A 12,022-nucleotide genomic window follows, 5' to 3' on the forward strand; every position below is an offset into this window, starting at 1 on the left:
TGTGTTATCTATCTACTAATACTTCACTCTAAAAAGATGAGCGAGAAAGATCCAAACCACCTCAACCGTAAAACCACGTGATCAAATGGTCCAAATCGCCCTGATATTAAGCAGCAATCATGTTTATATAGCACTCAAGTACCCAGCACTGCCACTGATTACCATGATTAGAGCTAATGTCTCTCCCTAGTAGCCCCTAAGCCACCCCCCGTACGAACCCTCTTCATCACAACCGGCCGGTCTTTTCACTTGGAGTAATGAGAGGGATGTGCCTACCCACACTAAGATTGATCGCTTGCCTCGGTGGATTGGGAGCTCAGTCATGTGGATTGCCTTCTTCAGGTGCTCTCTACAAACGTGTCGCACTGTGCACCTTTGCATCTCTCCATGCAGGCGCAAGGTGTGGCTAAAAAGCGCTTCCAGATTGAGCTATTCTGGCTCAAGTTGGATGGTTTTGATGAGGCTCTCAAGGAGGCATGGGTGTGTGATCATGGTATTGTCGATCCCTTTAAATGCCTTGACTCGCTGTTTAGGAATGCAGTTGCGTATTTTCAGGCATGAGGTCAGAGAAAGGTGGGTAACATCAAGCTTAAGTTGGCTATTGCAAAACTGGTGATTCTTAGGTCAGAGGCGGCAAAAGAGTCTTGATGGTTAGCCTTGAAGAATATGGCTAAGACATACACTCAAATTGGTGATGCTTGGGCTGGCCTCTTTGGAATGATCTATCGCAAGGCAAAGGTCCCAGATTAGATGGATTAAGGCAGGGGATGCAAACTCTAAGCTATTTTATGCTACGGCTAATGGACGGCGTGCAAAAAACTTTATGCCTTCTATTAAAATTGGAGATGATATCATAACGGATCAACAGCTCGAGGAGGAATCCTTTGTGGAGGCTATGAGTTGCTCATTGGCAAGGAGGGTTACCGGAGCCACTCTTTGGACTTGGAGGTGCAGGAACTGGATCTAAATGGGCTAGATGACATTTCAGGGTTGATGAAATTTTGGGAGTAGAAAGAGCTACCTCCGGATAGGGCACCGGGCCTGGATGGGTTTGTCAGAGCTTTCTACCAAGGCGCTTGGCCTGTGATCCAGGATGAAATTATGGCTGGCCTTCTGAAGCTCTACGTGGGCCATGGACGGCGTTTTGCTAAGCTCAACACGACGTTGATCGCCTTGATTCCTAAGAAACCTAGCGTGGAGATGATCGAGGATTTCAGGCCAATAAGTCATACCCATAGTTTCCTAAGTATTTTGCCAAAGCTTTGGCCAATAGTTTGCGGTGTCGTATGGGGATATTGTTGGTGTGGACCAGTCAGCCTTCATCAAGGGTAGAAGCTTACACAATAATTGCATGCTTGTTCGACAAGTGGCTAGAAAGTTACACGCACACAAGATTGATAGTGTGTTGTTTAAGATTGACATTGCTAGGGCTTTTGGCTCTGTGTCATGGCTTTTCTTGTCCAAGGTTCTGCAGAGTAAAGGGTTCAACATGAAGTGGTGGGATAGTTATCGATTCTATTGTTTACCGCGAGCATCAAGATCTTGGTGAATGGGAGTCCTACGAGGAAGATTTTCTTCGCCCGTGGTCTCAGGCAAGGGGACCCCATCTACTCTCCTCTTTGTGATCGCTATGGAGATGATCTCGGTTCTGTTTGTGAAGGCCTCAGAGGCTAGCTTGCTAGGTGTTCTTCCTGGGATCTCGACGAGGCAGAAGATTTCAGTCTATACGGGCGATGTGGTCATGTTTTTCAAGCATTCTTCGTTAGACCTCTTGGTTGTACGCGACATGCTTGCTCTTTTTGGGGAAGCTTTAGGGACTTCATGTTAACTTTGGTAAATAGGCGGTTGTTTAGATCCGAGGAAAAACTTATGACAAGATCCGTGTTGCTAATACTCTAGGTTGCGAGATTGCTATGTTTCTCATTAAATATTTGGGATTTCAATTGTCGATTCATCCTTTAACTCGTGCCCAGTGGTATCCGATGCTGGATGCGGTGAAGGAATTTGTTCCAGGCTGGCAACGAGGATTTCTGCAACACTTGAGTCGTTTGGTGTTGGTTCAGGCAGTCATTGTGGCGAGGATAATGCATCTCCTGTTGATCATGGATGCGCATGTTTGGGTTTTCAAAGCCATGGAGAGTTGGGTGAGGTCGTTCTTTTGGGCTGGATCAGATGCGGTTTAGGGAGGCCAGTGTCTTGTTACATGGAGCATGGTTGCTAGACGGTAGAATTCGATGGAGTGGGCATTAAGGATTTGTGGTTGCAGGCGATTGATGTGCCGGTTCACTGGGAGTGGCTTTCAGCCTACTAGACCGTGGCAGGACCTCATGATGGTTTTCAACAACCTTGTCGCCATTACTGTGGGAATAGGAAAATGGACATGATGTAGTTTTTATTATGATATGAGGCGCTTCATAGTTCCAGTGGAATCTTTATAATAGATCTGATCCTTTTCAAAAGAAAAGAGTGCAATATTATGTTGGAAATATGCCCTAGAAGCAATAATATTATATTATTATATGTTCATATTCATAATTAAGTGCTTATATTTCATGTTATAACTGCTATGATCTTGGAATATGCGATTCAGTGGGAAACTCATATACACGTGTGAAATGATAAACGGACAAAATAAAGATTCCTAGTCTCGCCTCTAAGACGACTAGCTCAAGTGTTGTTGGTGATCACGTTTCCGGAGCTTAGGATATCGTTAAGTGTAACGATAGTCCTAAAATAACATTGAGATTATGACATTGGAAGAACGATCATATTGAATCAACCCAAACTTATTTGTTATGAATTGAGATAATATCGTCTGTAATCAATTGTAATGACATGGAGTGTTAACATGTGATTTTGCTCCATTGACCATGAGAGTATCGTACTCACTTCTTACCGTACGGTCGACTTTCGGGGTCACCGGAAGGGTTTCGGAGAGTATCGGGTAATACCAGGTATTACCGATAATTAATATATAGGTGAAAATATTACCGGGGCTGTTAAATTATATATATTATGCTCTAGTAATTGTTAGAGGGATTTTATATCTAATTTAATATCAACGGGTTTTAAAAGGTCAAGTGGTGGAACGCTACTTGGGCCACTTGGACCCAATTGGAGGTGGCACCCCTTTTCCCACTTGGGAAGGGAGGGGAGGCCGAATTGTAGGGGGGTTGTCCCTCCCTTGGCCAGCCAAGGTGGAGGGACTTTCCCTCTGCTACTTCTTGAGCCTGCGTTGGTTTTTTCCTTGAAGAGGAAAGGGTGATGTGGCAAAGTAGAGATAAGTATTTCCCTCAGTTAGAGAACCAAGGTATCAATCCAATAGGAGACAATGCACAAATCACCAATACCTGCACAAACAATCAAACACTTGCAGCCAACGCGATAAAGGGGTTGTCAATCCCTTCACGGTCACTTGCAAAAGTGAGATCTGATAGAGATAGATAAACAAAAGATAAAATATTTTTGGGTTTTTTGGTTTATAGATCGGAAAGTAAAAGATTGCAAAATAGTAGATCAGAGACTTATATGATGGAAAATAGACCTTGGGGCCATAGGTTTCACTAGAGGCTTCTCTCGAGATAGCAAATAATACGATGGGTGAACAAATTACTATCGAGCAATTGATAGAAAAGCGCAAAGTTATGACGATATCTAAGACATTGATTATGAAATATAGGCATCACGTCCGTATCAAGTAGACCGACTCCTGCCTGCATCTACTACTATTACTCCACACATCGTTCGACTCCTACCTGCATCTAGAGTATTAAGTTCATAAAGAACAGAGTAAGGCATTAAGTAAGATGACATTGTTGGGAATCGTAGCATAATTTAAAATTTTCCTACGCTCACCAAGATGCATCTATGGAGTCTACTATCAACGAGGGGAAGGGAGTGCATCTACATACCCTTGTAGATCGCGAGCGGAAGCGTTCCAATGAACGTGGATGACGGAGTCGTACTCGCCGTGATCCAAATCACCGATGACCGAGTGCCGAACGTACGGCACCTCCGCGTTCAACACACGTACGGTGCAGCGACGTCTCCTCCTTCTTGATCCAGCAAGGGGAGAGGAGAGGTTGATGGAGATCCAACAGCACGACGGCGTGGTGGTGGATGCAGCGGCTCTCTGGCAGGGCTTCGCAAGCTTCTGCGAGAGAGAGAGAGGTGTTGCATGGGAGGAGGGAGGCGCCCAAGGCTTAGATGTTGCTGCCCTCCCTTCCCCCCACTATATATAGGGCCAAGGGAGAGGGGGGGCGCAGCCTTGCCCCTTCCTCCAAGGAAGGGTGCGGCCAGGGGGGAGTCCTTCCCCCCCAAGGCACCTCGGAGGTGCCTTCCCCCTTTAGGACTCTCCCTTTTTTTCTTATCTCTTGCGCATGGGCCTCTTGGGGCTGGTGCCCTTGGCCCATATAGGCCAAGGCGCACCCCTTACAGCCCATGTGCCCCCCCGGGGCTGGTGGACCCCCTTGGTGGACCCCCGGACCCCTTTCGGCACTCCCGGTACAATACCGATAAAGCGCGAAACTTTTCCGGCGACCAAAATAAGACTTCCCATATATAAATCTTTACCTCCGGACCATTCCGGAACCTCTCGTGACGTCCGGGATCTCATCCGGGACTCCGAACAACTTTCGGGTTTCCGCATACATATATCTCTACAACCCTAGCGTCACCGGACCTTAAGTGTGTAGACCCTACGGGTTCGGGAGACATGCAGACATGACCGAGACGCCTCTCCGGTCAATAACCAATAGCGGGATCTGGATACCCATGTTGGCTCCCACATGTTCCACGATGATATCATCGGATGAACCACGGTGTCGAGGATTCAATCAATCCGTATGCAATTCCCTTTGTCAATCGGTATGTTACTTGCCCGAGATTCGATCGTCGGTATCCCAATACCTTGTTCAATCTCGTTACCGGCAAGTCTCTTTACTCGTACCGCAATGCATGATCCCATGACTAACGCCTTAGTCACATTGAGCTCATTATGATGATGCATTACCGAGTGGGCCCAGAGATACCTCTCCGTTTACACGGAGTGACAAATCCCAGTCTCGATCCGTGCCAACCCAACAGACACTTTCGGAGATACCCGTAATGCACCTTTATAGTCACCCAGTTATGTTGTGACGTTTGGCACACCCAAAGCACTCCTACGGTATCCGGGAGTTGCACGATCTCATGGTCTAAGGAAAAGATACTTGACATTGGAAAAGCTCTAGCAAACGAAACTACACGATCTTTTATGCTATGCTTAGGATTGGGTCTTGTCCATCACATCATTCTCCTAATGATGTGATCCCGTTATCAATGACATCCAATGTCCATAGTCAGGAAACCATGACTATCTGTTGATCAACGAGCTAGTCAACTAGAGGCTTACTAGGGACAGGTTGTGGTCTATGTATTCACACATGTATTACGATTTCCGGACAATACAATTATAGCATGAATAATAGACAATTACCATGAACAAAGAAATATAATAATAACCATTTATTATTGCCTCTAGGGCATATTTCCAACAGTCTCCCACTTGCACTAGAGTCAATAATCTAGTTCACATCATCATGTGATTAACACTCACTGGTCACATCACCATGTGACCAACATCTAAAGAGTTTACTAGAGTCAACAATCTAGTTCACATCACTATGTGATTATCACTCAATGTGTTCTGGTTTGGTCATGTTATGCTTGTGAGAGAGGTTATTAGTCAACGGGTCTGAACCTTTCAGAACCGTGTGCTTTACGAATATCTATGTCATCTTGTGGATGCTACCACGCGCTATTTGGAGCCATTTCAAATAATTGCTCTACTATACGAATCCGGTTTACTACTCAGAGTCATCCGGATTAGTGTCAAAGTTCGCATCGACGTAACCCTTTACGACGAACTCCTTTCCACCTCCATAATCGAGAAAATTCCTTAATCCACTAGGTACTAAGGATAAGTTCGACCGCTGTCATGAGATCCTTTCCCGGATCACCATTGTACCCTCTTGACCAACTCATGGCAAGGCACACTACAGGTGCGGTACACAGCATAGCATACTATAGAGCCTACGTCTAAAGCATAGGGGACGACCTTCGTCCTTTCTCTATCTTCTGCTGTGGTCAGGTCTTGAGTCTCACTCAATACTCACACCTTGTAACACAGCCAAGAACTCCTTCTTTGCTGATCTATTTTGAACTCTTTCAAAATCATGTCAAGGTGTGCTGTCTTTTGAAAGTATCATCGGGCGTCTTGATCTATCTCTATGGATCTTGATGCCCAATATGTAAGCAGCTTTATCCAGGTCTTCCTTTGAAAAACTCCTTTCAAACAACCCTTTATGCTTTCCAGAAATTTTACATCATTTCGGATCAACAATATGTCATTCACATATACTTATCAGAAATGTTGTAGCGCTCCCACTCACTTTATTGTAAATACAAGTTTCTAACAAACTTTGTATAAACCCAAAAACTTTGATCACCCCATCAAAGCGTATATTCTGACTCCGAGATGCTTGCTCTAATCCATGGAAGGATCGCTGGAGCTAGCATACCTTTTAGCATCCTTAGGATCGACAAAACCTTTCTGATTGTATCACATACAACCTTTCCTTACGAAAACTGGTAAGGAAACTTGTTTTGACATCCATCTGCCAGATTTCATAAATGTAGCTAATGCTAACATGATTCCGACGGACCTAAGCATCGCTACGGATGAGAAAAACTCATCGTAGTCAGCTCCTTGAACTTGTGAAAATACTCTTTGCCACAAGTCGAGCTTCATAGACGGTAACATTACCGTCCATGTCCGTCTTCTTCTTAAAGATCCATTTATCTCAATGGCTTGCCGATCATCGGGCAAGTTCACCAAAGTCCATGCTTTGTTCTGATACATGGATTCTATCTCGGATTTCATGGCCTCGAGCCATTCGTCGGAATATGGGCCCACCATCGCTTCTCCATAGCTCGTAGGTTCATTGTTGTCTAGCAACATGACTTCCAAGACAGGATCACGCATTACTCTAAAGTAGTGCGCATCCTCGTCGTCCTACGAGGTTTGGTAGTGACTTGATCCGAAGTTTCATGATCACTATCATAAGCTTCCACTTCAATTGGTGTAGGTGCCACAGGAACAACTTCCTGTGCCCTGCTACATACTAGTTGAAGCGACGGTTCAATAACCTTATCAAGTCTCCACCATCCTCCCACTCAATTCTTTCGAGAGAAACTTTTCCTCGAGAAAGGACTCGTTTCTAGAAGCAATTACTTTTGCTTCCAGATCTGAAATAGGAGGTATACCCAACTGTTTTTGGGTATTCTATGAAGATGCATTTATCCGCTTTGGGTTCGAGCTTATCAGCCTGAAACTTTTTCACATAAGCATCGCAGCCCCAAAATTTTAAGAAACGACAACTTAGGATTCTATAAACGGTGTCGTCTCAACGGAATTGCGTGGTGACCCTTTTAAAGTGAATGCGGTTGTCTCTAATGCCTAACCCACAAACGATAGTGGTAATTTGATAAGAAACATCATGGTATGCACCATATCCAATAGGGTGCAGTTATGATGTTCGGACACACCATCACACTATGGTGTTCCTGGCGGTATTAATTGTGAAACACTTTCCACAATGTCTCAATTGTGTGCCAAACTCGTAACTCAGATATCTCTATGATCATATCATAGACATTTTATCCTCTTGTCACGACGATCTTCAACTTCACTCTGAAATTACTTGAATCTTTCAATAATTCAGACTTGTGTTTCATCAAGTAAATACACTCAACATCTACTCAAATCATCTGTGAAGTAAGAACATAACGATATCCACTGCATGCCTCAGCACTCATTGGACTGTGTACATCAAAATGTATTACTTCCAATAAGTTGCTCTCTTGTTCCATCTTACTGAAAACGAGGACATTCAGTCATTTTGCCCATGTGGTATGATTTGCATGTCTTAAGTGATTCATAATCAAGTGAGTCCAAACGATCCATCTGTATGGAGTTTCTTCATGCATATATACCAATAGACATGGTTCGCATGTCTCAATCTTTTCAAAAACGAGTGAGTCCAAAGATCCATCTACATGGAGCTTCTTCATGCGTTCTATACCAATATGACTCAAGTTGCAGTGCCACAAGTATGTGGTACTATCATTACTATTTTATATCTTTTGGCACGAACATGTGTATCACTACGATCGAGATTCATTTTAGGTGCAAGACCATTGAAGGTATTATTCAAATAAACAGAGTAACCATTATTCTCCTTAAATGAATAACCGTTTTGCGGTAAACATAATCCAATCATGTTCAACGCAAACACCAAATCTCGATGGTGGAGGGAGCATGCGATGCTTGATCACATCAACCTTGGAAACACTTCCAACACATATCGTCATCTCACCTTTAGCTAGTCTCCATTTATTCCGCAGCTTTTATTTCGAGTTACTAACACTTAGCAACCGAACCAGTATCTAATACCCTGGTGCTGCTAGGAGTACTAGTAAAGTACACATTCATATAACGTATATCCAATATACTTCTGTCGACCTTGCCTGCCTTCTCATCTACCAAGTATCTAGGGTAGTACTGCTTTAGTGACCGTTCCTCTCATTACAGAAGCACTTAGTCTCGGGTTTGGGTTCAACCTTGGGATTCTTCACTAGAGCAGCAAACGACTTGCTGTTTCATGAAGTATCCCTTTTTCCCTTGCCCTTCTTAAACTAGTGGTTTTACTAACCATCAACAATTGATGCTCCTTCTTGATTTCTACTCTCGCGGTGTCAAACATCGCGGATAGCTCAAGGATCATCATAACTATCCTTGATATGTTATAGTTCATCACGAAGCTCTACTAGCTTGGTGGCAGTGACTATGGAGAACTATCACTATCTCATCTGGGAGATTAACTCCCACTCGATTCAAGCGATTGTGGCACTCAGACAATCTGAGTACACGCTCAACGATTGAGCTTTTCTCCCTTAGTTTGCAGGCTTAAGAAACTCGTCAGAGGTCTCATACCTCTTGACGTGGGCACTAGTCTGAAAACCCAATTTCAGTCTTCGGAACATCTCACATGTTCTGCGACGTTTCAAAAACGTCTTTGGTGCCACAATTCTAAACCGCACTGAACTATCACGTAGTCATCAAAACGTGTATGTCAGATGTTTCGTAACATCTACAGACGACGCTGAGGTTCAGCACACCGAGCGGTGCATTAAGGACATAAGCCTTCTGTGTAGCAATGAGGACAATCCTCAGTTTACGGACCCAGTCCGCATAATTGCTACTACCAACTTTCAACTAAATTTTCTCTAGGAACATATCTTAACCAGTAGAACTAAAGCGCAAGCTATGACATAATTTGCAAATACCTATTTGACTATGTTCATGATAATGAAGTTCATCTGATTATGAACTCCCACTCAGATAGACATCCCTCTAGTCATCTAAGTGAAACATGATCCGAGTTCAACTAGGCCGTGTCCGATCATCACGTGAGACGGACTAGTCAAGATCGGTGAACATCTCCATGTTGATCGTATCTTCTATACGACTCATGCTCGACCTTTCGGTCCTCCGTGTTCCGAGGCCATGTCTGTACATGCTAGGCTCGTCAAGTCAACCTAAGTGTATTGCGTGTGTTCCGAGGCCATGTCTGTACATGCTAGGCTCGTCAACACCCGTTGTATTCGAACGTAAGAATCTATCACACCCGATCATCACGTGGTGCTTCGAAACGACGAACCTTCGCAACGGTGCACAGTTAGGGTGAACACTTTCTTGAAATTATTATAAGGGATCATCCTACTTGCTACCGTCGTTCTAAGCAAATAAGATGCAAAAACATGATAAACATCACATGCAATCAAATAGTGACATGATATGGCCAATATCATTATGCTCCTTTGATCTCCATCTTCGGGGCACCATGATCATCTTCGTCACCGGCATGACACCATGATCTCCATCATCATGATCTCCATCATTGTGTCTTCATGAAGTCGTCACGCCAACGATTACTTCTACTTCTATGGCTAACGCGTTTAGCAACAAAGTAAAGTAATTTACATGGCGTTATTCAATGACACGCAGGTCATACAAAATAATAAAGACAACTCCTATGGCTCCTGCCGGTTGTCATACTCATCGACATGCAAGTCGTGATTCCTATTACAAGAATATGATCAATCTCATACATCATATATATCATTCATCACATCTTCTGGACATATCACATCACATAGCACTTGCTGCAAAAACAAGTTAGACGTCCTCTAATTGTTGTTGCAAGTTTTTACGTGGTTTGTAGGTTTCTAGCAAGAACGTTTCTTACCTACGTATGACCACAACGTGATTTGCCAATTTCTATTTACCCTTCATAAGGACCCTTTTCATCGAATCTGTTCCGACTAAAGTAGGAGAGACAGACACCCGCTAGCCACCTTATCCAACTAGTGCATGTCAGTCGGTGGAACCTGTCTCACGTAAGAGTACGTGTAAGGTCGGTCCGGGCTGCTTCATCCTACAATGCCGTCGAAACAAGAAAAGACTAGTAGCGGCAAGAAGAATTGGCAAACTCAACGCCCACAACTTCTTTGTGTTCTACTCGTGCATAGTAACTACGCATAGACCTGGCTCATGATGCCACTGTTGGGAATCGTAGCATAATTTAAAATTTTCCTACGCTCACCAAGATGCATCTATGGAGTCTACTATCAACGAGGCGAAGGGAGTGCATCTACATACCCTTGTAGATCGCGAGCGGAAGCGTTCCAATGAACGTGGATGACGGAGTCGTACTCGCCGTGATCCAAATCACCGATGACCGAGTGCCGAACGTACGGCACCTCCGCGTTCAACACACGTACGGTGCAGCGACGTCTCCTCCTTCTTGATCCAGCAAGGGGAGAGGAGAGGTTGATGGAGATCCAACAGCACGACGGCGTGGTGGTGGATGCAGCGGCTCTCTGGCAGGGCTTCGCAAGCTTCTGCGAGAGAGAGAGAGGTGTTGCATGGGAGGAGGGAGGCGCCCAAGGCTTAGATGTTGCTGCCCTCCCTTCCCCCCACTATATATAGGGCCAAGGGAGAGGGGGGGCGCAGCCTTGCCCCTTCCTCCAAGGAAGGGTGCGGCCAGGGGGGAGTCCTTCCCCCCCAAGGCACCTCGGAGGTGCCTTCCCCCTTTAGGACTCTCCCTTTTTTCTTATCTCTTGCGCATGGGCCTCTTGGGGCTGGTGCCTTGGCCCATATAGGCCAAGGCGCACCCCTTACAGCCCATGTGCCCCCCCCGGGGCTGGTGGACCCCCTTGGTGGACCCCCGGACCCCTTTCGGCACTCCCGGTACAATACCGATAAAGCGCGAAACTTTTCCGGCGACCAAAATAAGACTTCCCATATATAAATCTTTACCTCCGGACCATTCCGGAACCTCTCGTGACGTCCGGGATCTCATCCGGGACTCCGAACAACTTTCGGGTTTCCGCATACATATATCTCTACAACCCTAGCGTCACCGGACCTTAAGTGTGTAGACCCTACGGGTTCGGGAGACATGCAGACATGACCGAGACGCCTCTCCGGTCAATAACCAACAGCGGGATCTGGATACCCATGTTGGCTCCCACATGTTCCACGATGATATCATCGGATGAACCACGGTGTCGAGGATTCAATCAATCCGTATGCAATTCCCTTTGTCAATCGGTATGTTACTTGCCCGAGATTCGATCGTCGGTATCCCAATACCTTGTTCAATCTCGTTACCGGCAAGTCTCTTTACTCGTACCGCAATGCATGATCCCGTGACTAACGCCTTAGTCACATTGAGCTCATTATGATGATGCATTACCGAGTGGGCCCAGAGATACCTCTCCGTTTACACGGAGTGACAAATCCCAGTCTCGATCCGTGCCAACCCAACAGACACTTTCGGAGATACCCGTAATGCACCTTTATAGTCACCCAGTTACGTTGTGACGTTTGGCACACCCAAAGCACTCCTACGGTATC

This window comes from Triticum aestivum, chromosome 5D, assembly GCF_018294505.1.
Source record: "Triticum aestivum cultivar Chinese Spring chromosome 5D, IWGSC CS RefSeq v2.1, whole genome shotgun sequence".
Classification (NCBI taxonomy): Eukaryota; Viridiplantae; Streptophyta; class Magnoliopsida; order Poales; family Poaceae; genus Triticum; species Triticum aestivum.